This window comes from Scylla paramamosain, chromosome 19 (assembly GCF_035594125.1).
Source record: "Scylla paramamosain isolate STU-SP2022 chromosome 19, ASM3559412v1, whole genome shotgun sequence".
Taxonomy (NCBI): Eukaryota; Metazoa; Arthropoda; class Malacostraca; order Decapoda; family Portunidae; genus Scylla; species Scylla paramamosain.
Window position 1 is genome coordinate 19,429,618 of NC_087169.1, and position 24,020 is coordinate 19,453,637.

The 24,020-nt window shown below is 42.2% G+C and overlaps 1 long non-coding RNA gene across 1 annotated transcript in view; it reads right to left on the reverse strand.

The window, feature by feature from the left end:
* The window catches only part of LOC135109840 (uncharacterized), a 110,006-nt gene extending 86,362 nt beyond the window's left edge, over positions 1-23,644 (reverse strand). Inside the window, exon 1 of the long non-coding RNA XR_010272932.1 lies at positions 23,352-23,644. This is a non-coding gene — a long non-coding RNA (uncharacterized LOC135109840). The remainder of the gene's footprint in view (positions 1-23,351) is intronic.
* Between the last annotated feature and the right edge of the window lie 376 nt (positions 23,645-24,020).

A 24,020-nucleotide genomic window follows, 5' to 3' on the forward strand; every position in this document is an offset into this window, starting at 1 on the left:
TTTCCCGCAGACTCGATTCGATACAGTCCACTAGCGTTTGTCTTCAAGTTTATCAATAATAGTGCCATAACACCCGACTATCTTCCAATACAGTGCCAGAGATCTCCCTTACTCAGCGCTTGATGGTGCCATTATAACTGTCCCCGATACCGCCATTGATCAGTGCCAAATGGTGGACTGTTCTCGGATTAGCAGTGCCAGCGATAGTGCCATGGAGGTAAGTGTGAATTGACCTTTATAAAGTGTACCTACCCTTGCCACATTCCCTTACAGTTTCCTTTAAGGTCCTTGTCTCCTTACATTAGTTTCCAGTATCCTCAGCATCATGCGGCACTCAATACCTACTGGCACCTGTTTCCTTCTTCCTCCTTTACCATCCTCTCCCTTCCTTCACCTTTCCCCTTCTCCACCATCTTACACCTCCCTCCTCCCTTTCTTTCTATCCTTTTCCTACCTCCTAGCGCTTTTCTCCTCGCCTCCTTTCTTCACTGTCTTCTCCATTCTAAACCCCTGTTCTTTCTCCTCACCCTCATCCTCCTCTCTATTTCTCCCTCCCCCAGCGCGGTTCCCTTGTTTCTTTGTGCGTCTTTTTTGGTCCGGCCTCCCAGACAGTATTAAAGTAAGGGTGTGAGGGAACATAGCTAATGAAGAGAATTTTTTCATGGCTCTCTCTCTCTCTCTCTCTCTCTCTCTCTCTCTCTCTCTCTCTCTCTCTCTCTCTCTCTCTCTCTCTCTCTCTCGCTACTAAAACACTCGTCTTTCCTTCATCCTCTCAATGCATTTATCAACACTTTCTTAACTTCCCTCCTTAGTCTCCTCTTTACGTCCTCGCTCCTCTTACCAAGCATTACAGCAACAGTGAGATGTTTATTTTTCCTCATCTTGCTAATGAAATTCTGCAGAGAGGAGGAGGACAGGCGTGGGAGGGTTGCATGGGAGAGGTAAATATACATGACTGAAGGGAGAAAATGGGCGTGAATACATGAAAGGAAGAATATGGAGACGTTAATGCAAGGCGACCAGAGACGAGCTGGAAATGTGAGAAAAAGGGAAGATACTTGGAAATGTAAGGAATGAAGGAGATGAAGAAAAATGGAAATAGTAAAGGAAAAAGGGAAGAGATGAGTGAAAATATGAAACAGGAGGGATACATGGAAACAGGAAGGATAAAAGCGAGGAGAAGGGAAAAACTGTCGGGAATATTAGAAACAGGAACAGCTGCAAGGGTAAAATTAGAACGAAGGTAGGCGAAAGTAAGGGAAAAGTGGAGAAAAAGGAAAACATAGAAGTGTAAACCAGGTGATGGGAAGCAAAAGTGAGAGAATATGAAGAGGGAGAGCATGAAAAGATGAGAGAAAGTGAAAGGGGAGAGAACGAGGAAGAGGGAGCATGAGAGGGTGATCATGAGTGAGGGGAGCAGAGGTGGACATGAGGAAGGGAAGCCAGACAGATCCAAATTCTCCCCTCTTGGTACAATTATATTTTTGCCCCTCAGCCATCTCCCTCAATAAAGGTTTAGCGAAAGTCACGCACACACAGCTACCCAGAGTGTGTATCTTGACTGTGTGTGTGTGTGTGTGTGTGTGTGTGTGTGTGTGTGTGCACGGAAGGGACACGTGTATATATACTTGGCCACACACACACACACATACACACCTATAGTGTTAATTAAAATCATTAGCGGACCTGAAGTTGCTTTAGTAACATTCACTAACTGAATTATCTAATGAAATAAACTCAAAATCAGATTCAGAGAGAGAGAGAGAGAGAGAGAGAGAGAGAGAGAGAGAGAGAGAGAGAGAGAGAGAGAGAGAGAGAGAGAGAGAGAACGCGTGTTACTCTCAAACTGAAAATAAAACACCGATTATTTTTCACCAGGAATATGCACCTGTGGTTATTTCTCTTCCCTCCCTTGCCTTTCTCTTCCTTTCCCTTTCCCTTTCCCTTCGCCTTACACCCCTTCACCTCCCGTGGCCCTCCCTTAGCCTCTCCCTCCCATCAAACCTCCCCACGTCGTCTCTATCTTCAAACCCACACCCACGCCGTAACAATCCCACCAATACTCCCTGAATTCCCTAGTCACTCCTTCCTGACTCCCTTAACACACACTTCACCAAACTTTCTCCAATGTTATCACACTCTAAGTCACCTGAACATCCCTCCTTCCTCTCATATCCCTCCATCTTGCTAACACATCCCTCCATCTCCCCCTCACATCCATCTATCTTCTCCCTCCCATCCCTCCATCTCCCTCACATTCTTCCATCTTCCCCTCATCCTTCCCTCCCTCGTATCACCACACAAGACCACACGGCACATAGCCACGCCACACCTACGCCACATTTCACAGCACCACCACAGAATATTCAACACCACAACTATGCCACCACACTCCACATCATAAAGACACACAACACACCACACACCACCACGAAAGGCCACATTACGACCATCCACATTAGACATACATACTACACCACCATTACCACCACACCGCACCACCGCCACCAACACAGTACGTACCCTCCGGCGACGCTCCTAACCTCACATTCCGTAAACTTTTTCAAGCTAACACCATTATAATTTTTTCCCCTATAGCAATAAACTAAATGACTTGGGGGTAATAAAATACTATTATCTCATTAGGCCGTACCTTTGTCCTTACCTGCAGCGTGTGTACATGTAAGTGCATATGTAACTCAAGACAAGTATGAATGGTATTGCTCATTAAACCCATTGGCTAGGAGGTGATGACTCGATAGCCAGGTGTACTGCTCAGGTAAGTCAGGTAATGAGTATGTCTGTGTCTGTTCCTAAATGTTTTGTTCTCACTAGGGTTATTTTCAAAAGCTTCAGAGATATGATAAGTTGTTATAGGTTTTTTTATCCTTTTAGTGAAACGTACCTCTTGTCAGGGTATCTAATATTAGAGTCATGAAAACGATTGAAAAAACCTTAATTTTCACTACAAGTTCTTCCTTTTGAATGCACGTAATCTTTGTAAAGTTAGTATTAGAATTATGAAAATACTACTAAAATATATAACTCTCACTGCAATTTTTCCTTTTTTGTTGGTACTCGGTCTTAATCAAACTATAACTAAAACCATGAACACATTTTTTTCCTTATGATGATACATAACATCTGAAAAAAACACTATAACCATGAAAATGCCATTGAAAAAAAAATAATTTCCTCAACAGATTTTCCCTTCTGATGCTACATAATCCTTGCCAAACTATCACTAAAACCATGAAGTCTCCCTTGGAAATTAAGTCCCACCAGAGCCTGTTAGAGCAGAGACCACACGCAGGAAAGCTTGGAAAAACGGGTCTGTCTATCTGTCTATCTATCTCCCACTTCCCGTTCATCAAGTTAGAAAACGGAAGACCAGTGACAGCAGGAACACCGCCTGTCGCTCTCCACTCAGCCATTACTATAGAGAATTGTTAATACTCGCAGTAAGAGGGTGGAAAAATAGAGCTGTCAAGTGTGTCAGGGAATAATGGTGCGCAATAGCGTTTGATGAGCAATTAGATCGTCATTTGTTACGGAGGATGCACTTAAGGCCATCATGTTTATTTCCCGTGTCTACCTAATGAACGGACCACTGCGTCACCGTTCACACACACACACACACACACACACACACACACACACACACACACACACACACACACGAGTTGGATTATAGGAGTAGATATCGAATGTTAATATTCTCTTTCTCTCTCTCTCTCTCTCTCTCTCTCTCTCTCTCTCTCTCTCTCTCTCTCTCTCTCTCTCTCTTGTGCGTAAGAGGATACCAAACTATTTTTTCTTTCTTTTTTTGTGTGTATGGTGGTGGTGGTGGTAGTGGTGGTGGTGGTGGTGGTGGTGGTGGTGGTAGTATTAAGATGGTGGCGTTCCAGGCGGTAAAAATGTGAAGGTAGACGGCGAGGCTTAGCCATTGTTACATTCAGAATCAATTGTAATCCTGAGAACTTTCAATAGACGGATAGAACAATGAAACTATAAACACGAGTCAATAACAATGTGGAGGAGGAGGAGGAGGAGGAGGAGGAGGAGGAGGAGGAGGAGGAGGAGGAGGAGGAGGAGTAGTCGACTAAAAATAGAATAAACAATAAACTTTAAAATACGACTCTTGCGGAAAAAGGAAGAAGAAGAAGAAGAAGAAGAAGAAGAAGAAGAAGAAGAAGAAGAAGAAGAAGAAAAAGAAGAAGAAGAAGAAGAAGAAGAAAAACATGAACAACTAGACAAAAGAACAAGAACATAAGAACAAAAGAATAAACACAAGAACAAGAACAAGAACACAAGAAGAAAAAAAAGAAAAGAGAAAAGAACAAAAAGAACAAAAAGAATAAAGAACAAGAAGAACAAGAACAAGACAAAGAAAAAGAAGAAGAAAAAGAAAAGAAAAAGACAAAGAAAAATTGAAAAAAAGAAGAGAAAGAAGAATAGGAAGACAAGGAAAAGGAACAAGACAACAAAAAATAAAACGTACAAATCAACAACAACAAAAACAAAAAACAACATACCATCAATAAACCCAAAAAACATTAAAAACCTTAGCACACATCCCCTTATCAATTCACAACCAGGCGCATGTACAGGTAAGGAAGAGAAGAGAAGAGAGGAGAGAGGGAGGGATCTGAGAGGCGTCTGGATTAGCGGCAAGTAGAATAAGCGAGGTGCGGGTGTCAATGTTCCTGTGATCTAGAAAGCATTTGTCTGCACCTGAAGTGAATAGAACTCGCTACAACTGGCTAAGGAACCTGCGCAGAGTGTCGGTGACTAGTGTGTGTGTGTGTGTGTGTGTGTGTGTGTATACGAGGCACGTCAAATCCCAGTTTTCTTCTTGCATGGTAATTTCCTTTCTCCCCAGCGATTTCACTTTATTCTTCCTTCCGTCCTTCCTCCTCCTGTTGCTACTCCTTCTCTTTTCCCTATTTTCTCTTCACCTATCCCGTCCACGCCCTCTATTTTCTCCCTTTCTCTTTCATCTACCACAATGTGCTTTCTCTTCCCTCCTCTCCCTTCTCTCCAATCCCTGTACTCCTCCCCCTTCACCTTCCTATCTTCTCCCCCAACATGACAACATTCGCTCAGGCCCCTTATGTGACGGCAGGGACATGAGGAAACATACTAACATGGCGGGAGAGGCAGCAGGAGTCCCAACATGGCCGCCATCACCCATTTAGAGCCTACATTTGGGATCCTACATCTGAAACACTTTTGAGCGGCACCTCCACTACATTCAAAGGGCTGTAATCGAAGCTGCACGGGTTTTTAAGGGTGTTTTTACGGTTCTAGTGACAGATTAACATCGTTTCTACATTATTAACAGGAGAAACACTCTTGAGAACCTGGTTGATAATTTCCGTGGCGTTTGAAAATAGACATGGTGAGAAAGCAAGGTACAACACAAACCCAGGTCACCACACAATGATACCTCGTCAGTACCTAGTCATGGTTACGCTTGGGAGACAACACGACGACAAAACCAAGATGTATTTTTAGCTGGAAAGATACGCGATGCTGTGTTAAGCCCCGCGCTGCAAAGTGACCGCTGCTGAGAAACACGAGGAAGGGCGTGACACAGTACACCCACACATGTGCTACAGGTAAAAATGTGATATCAATACCCGGCCTGACTTAGCGTGTCACTTCCTTGCCTTCAATTAATATCGCTGAACAGAATAATTAATCTACGCCTGAGTTTACATTATGCTGCTACCTGGGAAATGCTTAAATATATATACATGACCGTGTACAGCATTCATACGTAGCTAGAACTTTGATCTATACTTAGCACTTGTTAACCTTTCTATATATGTACAATGCAGTAGTAAATGTGGAAGCTTGTAATGTTTAACTACCTACGTATGTATTGGCACTAATACAAAGTCCAGTTTAAGTTAAATATATACCTATATGAAAATAAAGGAACATACATACATACAAACGCACACGCATACATATATACATACATACACATACATACAATTAGATCATGTTACCTTCAGACTATACCTACACGAAAGTTACCCACGCACACGTCTCTAGTAATACAAACATACATACATACACCAGGTACCGTAATATACCAGCTAGGTGTTTCAGAAACTGCTTTACCACTAATGCCACCTGCACTCAACCCCGTCCTCCACACACACACACACACACACACACACACACACACACACACACCTGCCTCAATGCCCCCATCACATCCAGGCTCTACTTAACTAATACTTTTACCACATTTATAAACTCCACAACGAAACTTCACACCTGATCAGATTTTCCCAGCTGCTTTAAGGAGAAACTTTCCACGCGACTTTTTTTTTCCCGCCCTCAGCTAAGTGTTTTTCCAGCAGCAAGTTCCTAAACAAGCGGAGTGTCTTCGCGTATAACCACTGCGTTGTTTTGACAGGCGAAGTTTTCATGTCTAGTCTTATTCTTGCTCGAGTCCTTTCCTTGTTATCAGGGGGAAAGAAATACATTTTTCCTTCATAACATCACAAAAGTCATTATTTCTTTTATTTATTATCTTTGTTTGTTATTGTTCATTTGTTTTCCTTATGATCAGGAAAAAAAAACATTATATTTAGCCTTGAAACGTCACAATGTAAAATCTCAATCTCTCTCTCTCTCTCTCTCTCTCTCTCTCTCTCTCTCTCTCTCTCTCTCTCTCTCTCTCTCTCTCTCTCTCTCTCTCTCTCTCTCCCATTACCACACTTTTTCAGCCAAACACAGGGGTGGAGGCGAGGACAGACTCATCATAGGCAGAGGGAAAAAAACCTACAATAAAGTAAAATAAAATCCACAGGTAATCTCATTCAGGTGTAAATGAAACCTGTCCTTAAAAAGCATCCCATCCCCCCTTCCCCCTCTCACACCTTCCCCATCCTCCCCCTCTCCGACCCCCCCTTCTCCCCTCATACCTTCCCATTCTCCCTAACCATCCTCCCATTGTCCTTCCCTCCCTCTTACCCTCACAGAATAACGATATTTCCACGTTTTTTTCTTCTTTCCCCTCAACTGACGGATCATTTTGGACTCCCCTACCAAAATTATTTCCATGACAGGGAGGAGGAAAAGGTGTGTTGGGAAAAAATGTGCGTAAAGTTTCCATGAATATACTGTGTTTAAAAAATATACTCGCTTTTCTGTCGGAGCAAACAAGTTATTGGAAAGTTCTCCAGACCCAACTTGTCTCAACTTTAGATGAAATAAGCTTTTCTGAAGACGTGGAGGAAGAAACATGCTTCAATATATATATATATATAAAACTTATTTCATTTTTTTTTTCGATTTTAAACTAATTATTACACATTTAATTTCTTTACCCTAATAAGCTACTTTGTAAAGAATTAAATCATTAAAAGTAGAAGAAAAATATTGATATAAAAAGTATATATCAATCGATAGTTTTTTTTTAGTGTCTTAATTTCTTTTACAAGTGAAATATTGTTATTATCAACGCACCAACCATAAGAATTTGATAGAATATTTTAGAGATTAAAGATGATTAAGAAAAAGGAAGAAATAGTTGAATGTATGATTAATCTTTTCCTTTTTTCTTTGATTAAACAGTACCTTTGTTTGGTACCTTTCTTTTCAGCACCAAACACTGTACTGGGAATACTTCACAGCAAGCAGCAGTATGACAAAGTAGCGCTGTCGCCAACGTCAATTAGCATACATGATAAACTACCTCGTTCTACCATTGCCTTAATTATCCAGGTCTAATAAACTCCCTTTAATTATAATGAGCACCACACACACACACACACACACACACACACACACACACACACAGTTACTTAAGATAGTTATTGACAAAATGACGAATTATATACTGCAAAATAAAAAAAGTAACAAAAACACACACATAAAAAAAAATAATAAAGAAAATAACACAAAATTAAAACGAATCTTTGAAAATTGTCCAAATAATACAACACACACACACGCACACACACACACACACACACACACACACACACACACACACACACATACTCGGGTTTCCTTTCCCAGATTCCAATTCCCAGGATGAAAACACAACAATCCTTCTGATAATGAACTTCGATTCCTTTCACACCTTTTCTTTCGATCCTCCCTTTTTTCTCCCCACGCCTCACCTGCTCTCCGCCGCCCCTGATTGCAATTCTCCTCGCCAGGTAATGAGAGGGGGAGGCAGGTAGAAATGGAGGGGGAAGAGGAAATTAAAGAGAATAGGAGTTAAGAAGTATATGATGAGGAAAGTTTGTTAATGCTGCTAAATAAATTAAAACTTGAGATGTAGAAAAGAACTTGTTTTTTTTTTAACGTAAGTATTGCAAGACAGATAAATATGAATAAGAATTGGAGGGAGAGAGGAAAGTAAAGAGAAAGGGAGATAAGAGATTTATGATTAGCAAATCTTATTAATGTTGCTAAATAAATGGAAACTCTTGAAATGCAGAAAATGACACCGTATGTATAGATAGAAAAAAAAATAGTAAGTAGGATAGAACAAATATATATATAAGAAAAAATACTAATTAGCTAAGGAGAGAATTGCGTGATATGGAAAAGATATTACAACACCTTGCCTCGTCCAGGATAAAGATAAAATATATTTCAGATCAAAAGAGGCATAATTTCAAAGGCTATTAACACGAAACACCTTAAAAAAAAAGCGTGAAAAAATGTGTTGCTCGTCGTTCATTTAATTACAAGGCCCATCTTTTTCCACGCTGATGATCTCGTCGTAATTAGGGTCATTTCTTTCCTCCTCAATTCATTTCCAACATTTACCGGCTCTGCATAAATCTACTCACGACTTTTACATTCCTGAGTATTTAAATTCATCTTCCCTCCCACCTTCATTTGTTAAAAGAAACAATTTAATCATCTTTAGCATTTTCTGCATTTCCTTCCTTTATCTAATTCATATTCTACATTATAATTTCTATCACCTATTTTTCCCTCTCCGTTTTTCTCCTCGGATAGTTTGAACCTTCACTCACTCAGCCATATATCCTTTTCCCTCCTCCCTTTTCACCTGTCCGCCCTTTCCCCTTATTCCTATCCCCCACCCTCCCTCTCTTCTCATCTCTCCCTGTCCCCTACTCCCCCTCCCCACTCTCCCAAGGCCATACAGTTCCTACTCTCTAACACGCAACGCTATTTTGTCTTTTTTTAACACTCAATCTGTTACCCTACCTCCCACAGTCTCTCTCCTCCTCCTCCTCTTCCTCCTCCTCTTCCTTCTCTTCTTTTAGTTTGTCTCATCTCCCTTCTGTCCTCCAAAATTGTTAGTATATTCTTCTCTTCCTTATCACTAAATCTCTCTCTCTCTCTCTCTCTCTCTCTCTCTCTCTCTCTCTCTCTCTCTCTCTGGCCACAGCTTCCCTCCTCGTACATTTAATACATATTGAATACAAAATTACATACACAAAAAAGTACACAAAATACACCTCACATAATGTATACACCGCACATAAATAGGTACACACACACACACACACACACACACACACACATACATGGTCGTGTATGTACATACGTGAAAGGTATACAAAAAAATACGTACATAAAACGCTGACGCACATGACCGTAAATCATGACCCTAAAGACGGACACTCACGCACACATGATTCACACACACACACACACACACACACACACACACACACGCTATTCACATCACTGTTTCTCTTCTTCTCTTTGTGATCTTCCTTTTTCTGATATATAATTCCCTCCTCCTCCTCCTCCTCCTCCTCCTCCTCCTCCTCCTCCTACTCTTTGCATACCATTAAGATGTCTCACTCAAATTTTACATAATTCTACGTTTCCTTCAAGTAAAATAAACTCCTTCTCTAATTTTCTTACCTTCACTTTCCATTTTTCCTCTCATCTGTTTTCTCTCCAGCGGTTCGCCTTTAAGTTTATCTTCTTCAATGATTACTTCTGAACTTACTCTAACCTTCTTTTTCTCTTTTTTTTTTATCTTCTTTTCTTCTAATTATTTGTATTTCCCATTTTCATCACCGATAAATATAATTTTGGGTTTTCAATTATCATTATGTTATCAATTTATATTTCCACATTACTTATCTCCTAATCCTTCAGTTTTTTCTCCTCTCTTGATCAGCCTCCTCAATTTTACCTCTTTTCCTCACATTTCCTTGCCATCTAATTAATATTTTCAATCTGCATTAGTTTTACGATCCACAAATTTCTTTTTCTATTTGATACGCCAAGCCTGAAGTCTCTCTCTCTCTCTCTCTCTCTCTCTCTCTCTCTCTCTCTCTCTCTCTCTCTCTCTCTCTCTCTCTCTCTCTCTCTCTCTCTCTCTCTCTCTCTCTCTCACATACCTCTCCTTACATCCTCCAGGTCCTCTACATCTTCCCTCCCTCTCACGGTCTCCTCCTCCTGTCCCATCAATCGCAGCTATTCCCTCACTCTCCCTGTCCCTCTCTCCAGCTCGTGGCCACTTCCCGACTTAACTTTGGGCTAAGAGAAGAAACGGCAGGAGTCTTATTTCCATACATAGTAGTAGTAGTACAGGGATGACATGACAGGGTGAGGCCGACAGGGTGAGGCCGGCAGGGTGTGGCAGGGAATGTGGGATGAAGGTATGCTGCTAAGGTGTCGTAGGGCAGATGGAAGAGAGGTAAGGAATGAGGGTGTTGGTGTGGAAAGGAAAGGTTGGATAAGAGAAGGTGAAAGAGGAAAGTTGGGTGGTTAGGGTGCAAGGGTGTGTTAGGATAGGGAATGATAAGGGACTAAGGTGTGTTTATGTCGTTAGGAGTGATAGGATGAAGCACGATAGGAAAGATATAGAGGAGATATGAGAAAGTTAAAAGAAGTAATATGAAAGAGAAGAAATGGCAAGGTTGTATATGATAGTGAGGCAAGTTTAAAAAAAGACTGATGATAGGAGATAAAAGAACGAAGATGGAGGGAGTTAGATGATAGGGAAGGAGTGATGAGTGTAGTATGTGATAGAGTAGTAGGATAAGACAGGATGAGGCAGGAGAGAAAGTATACAAGATAGAAGACAAAAAACTGAAGATGAAAGGACCAAATTAAAGGGAAAAAAAAATGAGGAGGAATTATATATAGGATGTTGTTGAGGTAGGGTGTAACAGGGTGTGGCAGAAAACAGAGGATAGAAAAAGGGTGGACAAGTGAGACAAGTTTGTAGAGAACAACAGAAGCGAAAAAAAAAAAAAAAAACGAAAAAGAAGACTGTTTTTTTTTCTTCTTTTCGTCTCTTCCATTTAATTAGTGTGACCTTAATGAATTCACGTCACAGCCTTCACTTAACTACAAATACTTCTAATACAAACACGAAGCTAATCTACATTCGGACTCTCGACTCCTTTATGATTTACATGCAAGGAAAGCCAAAATATAACTCCACTCAAAACTTTACTCGCTTCCCAAAATCTAAATAAAAAAAGCACCCCACAACTTTACTGCTTCACACTTCAATACAACAAAGAAAACAAGAACTTTCCTCTATTTTTATCACCACCGGAGTCTTCGCTTCTCAACATTCCCTCTCTTCTCTTCCTCACTTTATTCCTGCTTCTCAGACTGGAAGTTCTCCTCACATCTTCCGATCTCAATATTTAAACTAAACCTTCCCTCCGCTTCAAGTTAAACGATTTCTCTCTCTCTCTCTCTCTCTCTCTCTCTCTCTCTCTCTCTCTCTCTCTCTCTCTCTCTCTCTCTCTCTCTCTCTCTCTCTCTCTCTCTCCTGTAAATGAGTAAAGTATGCTACTTTTAGAACAAAACAAAATATTTCAACAAGTGAGCAACGAGGGAAGGAAAAGAAAGAAAAGAATGAATGCCTAAGAAATAAAGTAAAAGAAAAAAGAAAGAAGAAAGGAAAAAATTAAGGAATAAAAAAAGAAAGGAAAAAGGGAAAAACAAAGAAAATGGAAAGGAACGAAGATACGGAACAATAAGCTAGTCAGTAAAAACACAAAAGCAAGTAAACAAGCAGAAATAAAGCACAAATCACGAAGTATCACCACCTCAACCTTCAGAATTCCAGCAGTCCATCTTTCTCTCTCTCTCTCTTCCTCCTCACCAACACTTCCCGCCGCCGCTTCGTCAACAGTTTACTCGCAACAAATTCACTCAACTTTGCCTCCAGCTTGTTATTACTTCATTAGTTGTGAGAGGAGCGGAGGTGAGCCGGGATAAGTGGGGCACGGAGGAGGAGGTGGAGGTGGAAAAAGTGGAGGACAGCGACGAAGAAGAGCAAATAGAAAAACGATTGGAGTAGGAAGAAGAGGAAGAAGAGAAGGATGGTAAAGAAGAGCAAGTGGAAGAAGAAGAGTAAGAGGAGAACATAACATTGGAGAAATGAGAGCAGGCAGAAAAAAAAAAAAGTAGGAAGAGAACAAGAACTTACGAGGAAGGAGAAAGAAGATAAGGAAAAGGAAGATGAAGACGAAAACGAACAAAAAAGTGACAGCCGTAAAACAGGAACAGAAAAAACAATAAAAAAATAAAAACACAAGAAAACACTAATGAAAACAAGACAAATAACTAAATAAAAATAAACACACACAAAAAATAAAGATTATGACAAAAACATCACGGAACTGGAAAACAAATGGAAGGGAAGATTGTGATAATATAAAGAGAATGTGGAGGAAGAGAGGATGAGAAAAACCTTCCAAAAACAAAGAGAATGGAAGAGAAGAAGAGAGGAACCACAAAAGAAGATGTGAGAAGGTGAGAAGAGGTGAAGGACAAGAAGGAGGAGGAGGAGGAGGAGGAGGAGGAGGAATACATTGGAAGAAAGACGTGAACGAGGAAAAAAAAATAAGACGAAGAAAACGGAGATAAGGGAGAAGGCGAGAATGACCGTGAGAAAACAAAAAAAAAAAAACGCAAAAACGAAGAGAAAAACACAAATAAAAACCGAGGCGAAAAAAACAAGAAATATGATTAAAAAAAAGAGAGAGAGAGAGAGAGAGAGAGAGAGAGAGAGAGAGAGAGAGAGAGAGAGAGAGAGAGAGAGAGAGAGGTATTATTTGTGTCCATTTAGTGGTCTTGCTTCCCCTTCCCTACGTCCTCTAATAGTCTCCCTGTCTCCTCCACTCTCCCCTCCACTCTCTCTACTTCCCTATCATCTATTCAATTTTTCCCTCGCACCCTAACATTTCCCTTACATGAATGACTCTACCTCCCCTTTATCCCTTTCCTCCCTCCCTGCTTTCCTCGCCTTCAGTATCTTTTCATATCTTTTGCATGTGTATTAACGCTTAACATCTTCCTCTATGGCTCCTTCTTGTCTTAATTATACTTTAAACCTTTCTTTCCTTTTACATTTTTTTCCAGTGTTTCTTTCTTTTTCTGCCTTTACGTTTCATTTTAAGTTCTTCCCTTCCATTCTCTTCCTTTTTTCCCCTCCTTTTTCACAAGCCTACCCAAATTCCTTCCGTGATTCTACCTCTTCCTTCTTCTTTCCGCTCTCCTTCCTCCACTTACGCAACACACGCCTCGTATATTAGCAGCTTCCACCGCCTCCACTTCATCTCACTTGCCTCTCCGCGCCGGGAATGAAAGATCGACAAAGTGCGCCACCCGATCCACGCAAAACAAGGATGCATGTTATCTGGAGAATGCGCAACGAAGGATCACCGTGCCTAGACTGAGAATACAAGGCTTTCTGGCATTCTCTCTCTCTCTCTCTCTCTCTCTCTCTCTCTCTCTCTCTCTCTCTCTCTCTCTCTCTCTCTCTCTCTCTCTCTCTCTCTGGTGTTTTCTTTCCTTTTTTATTCTCATTTTCATTCTCTTCTTCATCTCTAAACCTCATATCATCACTACTTTCATTTGTTTTCTCTATACAATCCTTCCTATTCTCCCTCTCTCCTCTCCTTCCATCTCATCTCATCTCCCCTCATCTCTCTTCTCCTCTCCTCTCATTTCAAGAAGATCAGAGTTCGTGGAATACAAATGAAGAGAGGAGCCGTACCCTTTTAATTTTTTCCCTCTTCCTTCCCCCTTTCGTTTCCTCCACACCTGAGTTCTTCCCCGTCTAATTAGCCAATAGGTTTATTTTTACCTGCGTCGCTCCCCTGGTGGATTAAACCCTCAAAATATACCACGTACCTGTTGGGATCTAAGCACACCTGTGTTTTAATATGAATGCATAATTTTTCCTACCTGCCCTTAATTATGTTACCTGATATAATTAGGAGGAAGGTCAATGACGGTCGGAAATTGTGTGTATTTTGGGGAGAAACAAGGGAAGGTTGAGATCTTTTTTTTTTTTTTATTCCTTCATCTTTTTGTCTCTTGTCTGGAAAGGTTTCTATTTTAGGGTAAGACATTATTGGTATTTCTTTTCCTTCATTTTCCTCATCATTTTCCTTGTTTACTTAATTTCTCCTTCCTGAAAATTAGTTTGTTATTTTTTATATTTTTCTTGTGCACTTCCTTCATTCCATATTGGTTTTCTCTCTCTCCTTTTCTTTATTTTACCATCATGCGTTCATTCTTCTTCTATCCCTTCTTTCTTCCTTCCCTCACGTCATTTTTCTTGCTGTAAATCAATTAAACTACCTTCATTCTTCTCTCCATCTAGTGACCTTCCTTCCTCTCTCCTTACTCCATTTCCTATCTTTCTTTTTTTTTTTCCTTCTTAATACCTTCATTCCTTCTTTCCCTTCCTTTCTCCCTCCATCGTGAGAAATGCCTCGATTCCTCTCCTTTCTTTTCTGTAATTACTCTCTCTCTTCCTCCCTCTCCCTTCTCCTATAATTATCTGGTTCTGTTTCTCTCTCTCTCTCTCTCTCTCTCTCTCTCTCTCTCTCTCTCTCTCTCTCTCTCTCTCTCTCTCTCTCTCTCTCTCTCTCTCTCTCTCCTTATCCTATTCTCTGACCTTCACACTCTCTCATCACTTCTTCCCTCCCCTTCTCTCCTTCCACCCTACTCCTCTCCCTCTCTCTCTCCCATTCTCTTTTCCAAGCCGTGTTGTTGTGGCCAGCTGGCGATCCTCTCACCATCTTCATCCGCACAGCATCCAGGGGACGTGATGAAGACAGGCAGAGAGAGAGGAGGGAGAGGGAGAAGAGGGAGAGGGAGAGGAGGGAGAGAGGGAGAGGAGGATAAAGGTCAACACAGCGAGCCACAGAAGAAAGGGAAAAAAAGAAAAGACTGACTAAGAAGGAAAAGACAAAGAGTGAAACTGCCAAACAGAGAGATTGAACTAAAGGAAAAATGGAAGAGAAGGAGGAAGGATGAAAGGAAAGAGGATGAAGAGAGACAGACAGATGTACAGGGGAAACATATGTCACCCATTAGGAAATATAAAAAAGACGTGTGGAAATGACCAGAGAGAGAGAGAGAGAGAGAGAGAGAGAGAGAGAGAGAGAGAGAGAGAGAGAGAGAGAGAGAGAGAGAGAGAGAGAGAGAGAGAGAGAGAGAGAGAGAGAGAGAGAGAGAGAGAGAGAGAGAGAGAGAGAGAGAGAGAGATACAGTGACGGAATACAAAATAAAGCGTGAGAAAAATCGGAAGCTAGGAAAATAAACGGAAAAGAAAGAGGAAGGAAGAGAGGGAAAAAAAGAAGGAAAGGGAAGAAGTTACATGAGGGAAAAAAGACGTAAAGAGAAAGTAAAATAGTGAAGTGACAGTAAAAACAAGGAAGAGGAGGAGGAGGAGGAGGAGGAGGAGGAGGAGGAGGAGGAGGAGGAGGAGGAGGAGGAGGAAGAGGAGGAGGAGTGTGTTACTTAGTGTGGTTCTTCTCGCCATGTTTTTTTTTTTTTCACTCTCCAGACACTCATAGGGAGAAAATGGTTTATTGAAGTTACTTACTGTCTTCCTCCTCCTCCTCCTCCTCCTCCTCCTCCTCCTCCTCCTCCTCCTCCTCCTCCTCCTCCTCCTCCTCCTCCTCCTCCTCCTCCTCCTCCTAATCCTAATGCCACTCAAAGCTCATCTTACATTCACTTCTCCCTGTCACTTCATCTCATAAATCACACGACACACTAAGCACTCCTCTCTCTCTCTCTCTCTCTCTCTCTCTCTCTCTCTCTCTCTCTCTCTCTCTCTCTCTCTCTCTCTCTCTCACCAAGAATGCCGCCCCCCGCCCCCCGCCGCAATTAGCGAGCGTATGAATACATAATATGTATACACAGAGAGCAGTGTCACTGTGCACACGGTCATATGCACACATGTAAACATCGGCTGAATTAAGAGAGAGAGAGAGAGAGAGAGAGAGAGAGAGAGAGAGAGAGAGAGAGAGAGAGAGAGAGAGAGAGAGAGAGAGAGAGAGAGAGAGAGAGAGAGAGACGGACAGAAAGAGATTTGTCAAGACCTCAATTCAAACAGTATATAAAAAGAAATGGCGTTTTCATTTCCACGCACGAAGTATCATTCAATTAACTTGCAACTGGTGACACTCGCCCAGGTAACACAAGTCAAATCGTCTGAATAAATCTGTTTAATCGTCTGTGTTCACCATTTTCAGGATCAGGAAATGCTACATGTACTCAGGGCATCTGTGACGAAAAGGTAATGGTGATGATGATTTGAGTGATGATAATAGCAATGTTAAAATGTTGTGTTAGTTTCGTTGTTGTTGTTGTTGGTGTTGGTGGTGGTGGTGAAGGAAGAGGTGGAGAACAAGAACAAGAAAAACAAGAACAAGTACAATAAGAACAAAAGGAACTAGAACAAGAACAAGAGGAATTAAGTAGCAGTCGTAGTAGTAGTAGTAGTAGTAGTAGTAGCAATAGAGGTGAAAGTGGTGGTGGTAACGAAAACAATAAATATAACACTACCACAACAATCTCACACAGTAAACACAAACACACCAAAACAACAACAAACACAACAACAACCTCAAAACATTAATACGAACACCAACACCACCCTCCCTCAACCCCACCTCCCATTTTTTACTAACCCTCGCGTCCCGTCATGAGGCAAACATTCCCTCTCCGTTAATAACATAGTAAATTTGCATGTCATTACCTCCGTGTCTTTGTGATAGCGTGACATGTGCTGGGCCTGTGTATCGCAGGAGGCACGGCGCGGCGACAGGTGTTCCGAGGGGGACGCAACACGGGGACACAATGCAACACAAAGGAAGGGCTTATGTACATGAGATTTGTCGGTACTTGTGAGATGGGTGGTGGTGGTGGTGGTGGGTGGATGGATGGTAGAGTTGGGAGGGGAGGGGAGGGGAGGGGAGAGGAGAGGAGAGGAGGGGTGGAATAACCATAAATAATGATGATAATAATAATAATAAATAAGAAGAAGAAGGAGAAGAAGAGGAAGAAGAAGAAAAAGAGAGATGAGGAAAAGAAGGGAAAGGAGAGGAGGATAAAAGGAAAAGGGCAAAAAAAAACTGTAATTATGTCCTAAAATTACCTAATATTTCAGACAAAACACCAGTTATAAGCAAAAAATTAATAATAAAGCAAACACAGAGCAGAAAAAGTGACGAGAAAAAAAGAAAGAAAACGAAGACGAGAGAAAAAAATAAACACTAAACAAAGCAAGTAATTAAATCCTAAATAACAAAACAAACGATGCAACAAATTCTCTCTAAGTATATCAATTAAGCAGCTGAGAGGTCAAAATCCCAGCAATAAAGAACGTAAATCCTTCCTTACTGACCTATTTCTCTGTAATTAGTAAACCTTGGACTTATTCTTAATACCTCACTGCACCCCCCCCCTCAATCCCTCTCTTCCCTCCCATCTTTAACCTCTTCTTCATCCCCAGCTTCCCTTTTCACCTATTCTTTTCTGCCTCCCCTCCTTCTCACCTTGCTTTTATTTTCCTTCCTTTCTACCGTTCTCTTTCTTTCATTTCCCATCTTCTCACTTTCCTTTACTCTTTATTCCCTTTCTCTCACTTTCCTCCACTTTCTCTGACTTTTCTTTTATCTCCCTTTCCCTCTTCTCAACTTCCTCTATTCTTCCTCCTTCCTTTGTTTTTTTTCTATTCTCTTTCCCTTCTTCTCAACTTACTCCTATTTCCCTTTCTTCTTCATCCTTAAACTCTTCATATTTTCCTTCCACATCCTCCCCAATTTTATCTTCCCTTATCCTTCATCATCATCATCTATCCTGTCTCTCCTCATCACAAGTTTACTCATTATTTTTCTCCTTTTCTCTCTCTTACTCCCAACCTCCTGCATATATCTATCTCTATCTTCCCCAACCTGATCTAGTCTCTCTTTCTCATTCTCTCCCTCCCTCAATCCCTCCTTCCCCTCTCTATTCCCTTCCCTCCCTTCCTTCTTCCCCTTCCCATCAATCTCATAACAATAATCGTTCTCATAAAACTGATCTATATTTCCCCTTTATTCCTGCTGGACCTTCCTTTCTGGTTGCAATAAAAGTCACTCTCTCTCTCTCTCTCTCTCTCTCTCTCTCTCTCTCTCTCTCTCTCTCTCTCTCTCTCTCTCTCTCTCTCTCTCTCTGTAATCCGATGTAATTACATATGTACAATTGCACGACGTAGGTAATTTCGGTCTCTCTTTCTCCATGTTTGTAATCCCAAGTCAATCCTTCTCCTTTGTGGGTGAGGCAATTACTGCTCCCTCTATTGCTCCGCCCCCTGTCCTGTAATCCTGTCCAAACACCACGCGGTACAGCTCATGGTAATCCCTGCAAGTGGTATTTATAAACGTGCGCACACACACACACACACACATACATACACATATTGAACTTAATTCGAATAATTATCACAGCTCAACATTTTTTTTTTTTTTTTTTTGCACTAGACACGTTAAATGTAAGTAATGCATAAGAAATATACGAGAAACACACACACAAAAAAACACGTAGGTATATAGACACACACACACACACACACACACACACACACACACAGACAAATCCTCTCCTACCTTCATTTTCGCTGAATACATAAAAATTTTCCTCAATTAAACAATAGACAACAAATTAACCCATAAACCCATGTGATTTTCTTTCATTTTCTTTCATTTTTTCACTTTTTTTTTTTTAATCAGATCTCACTAACTCAGATTTTGCGTTTCAATCAAGGGGAAAAAATTAGATTCCAATCAGAACATGGTACGGGAGAGAGAAAAAAAAAGAAGAGGAAAACAAATATTGATAATCCAAAGTTACATGATTCAAGTACCAGAAAGTTTCACCAGAAAAATAGGTTTAATCTATCCAGTAATTATGAAACAGTCGATAGTTCTGATTTTTTCTTTCTCTCTTTTATGATCATTTGTTTTTGATGGTGAGTATAATGAATCATGAAAACTCTCTCTCTCTCTCTCTCTCTCTCTCTCTCTCTCTCTCTCTCTCTCTCTCTCTCTCTCTCTCTCTCTCTCTCTCTCCATATGTGGGGGAAAGGGAGAAGAAGGAACAGATAAAAGACAGAATATGATGATGATGAAAACACAAAACGAAGAAAATTAATGAAAAATAAAAAAAATACAGAGGAAAACGAAGAAATACCAACAAAGAATAACAGAACGAGAAGAGACAGATGTTTTATAAATGAATAGGAGAAAAGAAAAGAGAAACACGAGGTGAAAGAAAGAGGAAGGAGGAAGGAGGAGGAAGAGGTAAGCACTTTCATTATTTCCCTACGAATACTGTTCAATAGAAGCTACACCAGTACTTCCCAAATAGTGCTCCTCCCCAACAGTATTCCCCAACAACTCTTAATCCAATACCCTCAGTGCCTCCCCTCTACAACCCCACAAACCCTCCCTTAAACTCCCCCAATATATCCCTCCCAATACTCCTTCCCTTCTCGACACAGTGCCAAACATTCCTTGAGCAAAACTCACCAACATATTCTCTCTCTCTTTCTCTCCCTTCCTCTCTCCCTCTCCCTCTCTCTCTCTCTCTCCAATAATCTCCCCACCAATACTCACCAAAAACATTCCACCCCCGATATTGCTCCTCCACCGCGTCCTCCACCACCTCTCTTCCACCAGCCAAGGTTACGTCATCACCTCCACACCTCTGCACCTCACCACACCTCCACCTCCACACAGAATGATTCACCTCCACCTCCACCTCCACATCCTGACCTTGACGTTGCTGATATGGGTGAGGGCTGGGTAGGGCGCCACTCCCTCTTCCTCTTCTCCCTTCTTGCCTTGCTACTCTGCATATCAAAGGAACGCAAAGGAAGAGCAAACAGCAGCAGATTTGTTAGCTAGTCATTACTAATTTGTTTGTATTGTTGTTTTGTTTGTATTTTGTCTATCTTAATATTTTTTTTATACTTTACTACTATTCATTTTTTTTTTATTTTCTCCACATTTTTCCATTATTTAATATTTTCTTCTTTCATTTCCTTTCCATTCTTTCTTCAGCTTCTCTTCTATTACGTTAAGTTCTTTCCTTCCTCCTCCCCTTCCTACTCTCCTCTATTTATTGCACCTTCTCCATCTTCCACTTTCCTCCTTTATCTATTATCCACTCACTTCGGCTTTCCTTTCTCTTTCCATCTCACATCCTCCCTCACATCTCTTCCATTTTCTTCTCCTACTCTTCCCATTTTCTTCTCCTACTCTTTCCATCTCTCCCATAAAGACTAGAGTACCTTCGATACCAGAGTCCCCTTTCCAATTACGTATATTTTATTCTGTCCTCCTCACTTGCTCCTCCTCCGGCTCATCTCTTACCTCCTCCTCCTCCTCTTCTTCCTTTGTCCTTTCCCTTTCTTCCCGCAGTTTATTTTATTTGTATTATGGTTAAAGTTTGTTTATCATTCTATTCATATTTTATTTAAGTCATCCGATGCATTTGTTTGTTAGTCTCCACCTTCTCTTCATCCCTTTTTCTTACCTCCTTCGCCTTTATATTTTTCTTTCTTCCTGCCTTTTCTCATATTTGTATTATTATTCTGGTTTATTTATCTTTCCATTCGAATTTGTTTTATGTCATACGATGCATCTACTCCTCCTCCTCCTCCTCCTCCTCCTCGTCTCGATGGTTATCCTTCCTTTGAATAGAGGGAAGAGAAGGTTCTTAAAAGGAAAGGTGAAAGGTGTAGGTTGTCTTGAGGTCAAGGCGCAGGTAGGCGTGGATCATACCTGTGTGTGTGTGTGTGTGTGTGTGTGTGTGTGTGTGTGTGTGTGTGTGTGTGTGTGTGTGTGTGTGTGTGTGTGTGTGTGTGTGTGTGGGTGTGGGTGTGGGTGTGTGGGTGTGGGTGTGTGGGTGTGTGTGTGTGTGTGAGAGAGAGAGAGAGAGAGAGAGAGAGAGAGAGAGAGAGAGAGAGAGAGAGAGAGAGAGAGAGAGAGAGAGAGAGAGAGAGAATACACCAAAAAGAATATAAGCGATAAAAGGAGAAGACTCATAATGAAATAAGAAAGAGAGGAAGGAAAGATTGGAGAAATCATTAGATAAAATAGAATAGTGAGGCGAGAGCGAGAGAGAGAGAGAGAGAGAGAGAGAGAGAGAGAGAGAGAGAGAGAGAGAGAGAGAGAGAGAGAGAGAGAGAGAGAGAGAGAGAGAGAGACTACAGACACTACAGGTAAGAGGTGAAGGTAAGACTGGAGGAGGAAAAGGTTGAAAAAAAAAAGTTCCACGGAAAGACAGACAAACAGCTGTGAGGAGGGCGATAAAATGCGAGTCAAAACACAGGTCATTAAGAAAAGGAGAGTGGATGATGAGGCTAAAATGAGAGGAACAGACTGAAATCGCTGTGTTCCTGAGAGAGAGAGAGAGAGAGAGAGAGAGAGAGAGAGAGAGAGAGAGAGAGAGAGAGAGAGAGAGAGAGAGAGAGAGGTAACAGGTGGCACTATGAAAGAAGTTGAGGGAAGTGAGGTATGTGCGTACAGGTAAAAGTAAACACAAGGTAAGGGCAGATGGAGAGAGAATAGGGAGGGAGGGAGGAAGGGAGAGGGAGAGAGAGGAATGGAGAGATGGAGGAAGAATAAAAGGAGAGATGAGTCTGCGTATGTGCGGTATAATAGCACACACACACACACATACACACATACACACACACTCCCACGTACCCATAAATCCCTCCCTCTCACTCTCTCCCTCCCTCTCCGTCTCTCGAAGCCTTAAACCCACGAGGACAAATAACAAAATTACAGTCGATCGCCTCAAGCAAAACAGTCATTACTTCAAACCCGAAGCCAACGAAGCCAAACCCGCGGGCGTACGTAATGCTGATGGCGTGGCTTCAAACAACTGACTGGTGGGGAGAAAAAAGATTGAGGAGGATAAGAGACTGAGAGGAGGAATGGGGAGGAGGAGGAGGGAGGTGGTCGTGGTGTGAGTTTTTCTGATTCTTTCCTCGCTGAGCAAACCTATGCAAACTTTGTACTCTCCCTCTCTCTCTCTCTCTCTCTCTCTCTCTCTCTCTCTCTCTCTCTCTCTCTCTCTTGGATGTGGTGGAGTGATTGACAGTGAAGGTGAGGAGGTGAGAAGAGTAAGGCAAAAGAAGGGAGGGAGGAAGGGAGGTGAGAAGGCGGTGCAGTTCAAGGGTGTTGGCTCAAGTTCAAAAGGCATGTAAGTCGAGCAAGTATCGAGAATGAAGGGCAGTCAGTCAGTCATCGGTGGCCTTGGAGGAGGAAGTAATGGTAGGTGTAAATAGATGATGCCTTGTGGTACATCCGGGGCCACCTGATTCACCCTGGGGGCAGTACGGTACAGGTGAGGCATTGGGAAGGGAAGTGCGTACCCTCTGCCGTGACCTTGAGTGGTTCAGAGTATCTTTTAATCTTTCAGTGTAATGATTTTTCAACTTTTCTTGTTATTCTCCATTCACAGAGAGTGATTGAGTGCTTTAGACTATCTTTTAATCTTTCAAAGTAATGATTTTTCAACTTTTCTCGTCATTTTCCATTCAAAGATAGAACTTTTTTTTTCCGTCTTTTCTCATACAGATTATTTTCTCCAATCTTGCTCTCAGACAGTTTCCTCAAAGTTCGTAACACCTGCCAGCGCTCCATAAAGGCTGCATTAACACAGCCGGTCAAATGTGTAATAGCAAGTAATGGACGACTGGATGCTGTACACACTCCCAGACGTGAGGGAAGCGACATTTTGCTGCGTGAGGTGGACTGGGACACGTGACTGTTATCCATAAGTTCATAAGTACGTGGCAAGTCGCAAGTGTAACCTGGAGGCGGCCACAGATGACTAACTCGCACTACAGTTACGGGAGCCTCGAGACGACCTCATTCTCTGGTGACTACAAGCGGCGAGGCGGCGAGACAGACAGGTGAACATCGCCCGAGCAACCGGTACTCGCAATGACAGACAGGTAAGGCCCCAGCCATCCCGGTACACACGATACACCTGTCCCTTTGGAAGTTAGAGGTAGGTGTGAAGGTAGTGGTCAGGTGTTGTGTCACGCTCTGACTCACCTGAAGTCGGTGCGTCCCGATGACTGGACTTTCCGGGGAAGGGGGAGGAACTTAAATCCAGGCGGCGAGGCGACGCCCTCCAACAAACTTCAAGATACACACACACACGCGCCGTGCACACCAGCCACTGAGACACCTCCTACACCACCACAGGCACTCCACGGCACTCTCAGGTCCCGGGGCCAAGCAAACACAGTGACGGAGGAGGACGGAACACGGCACGCCACGCGGAGACACGGAGAGCGACGTCCCGCCCCACACAGCCACCCAACGTCGACTGCTGGACTGGGATCCGTCTGGGCCAGGGAAGAACCGACCGCCTGGGGCACACACACACACACACACACACACACACACACACACACACACACACACACACACACACACACCGCCTCCCCCACCGCCACCCCCACACCGGCTCAACCGCTTTTCGTCCGCAGTTCACAATGTTACACACGGCCCGATGCGCTTCGCCTCGCTCACTTCACGGCCCTTGAGGAGGGGGAGGGGGAGGAGGAGGAGGAGGGATGGAAGGACATGGTGATACCTCCTATACCTCCTGGAGAGTCGCCTAACAAGAGGGATGCTGAAGGAGATAACTTAGGGGGAGATAAGCTTAACCTTCCCCGGCACCTCTCACTTCCTCACTCTTCCTCTTCGCCGTGACGT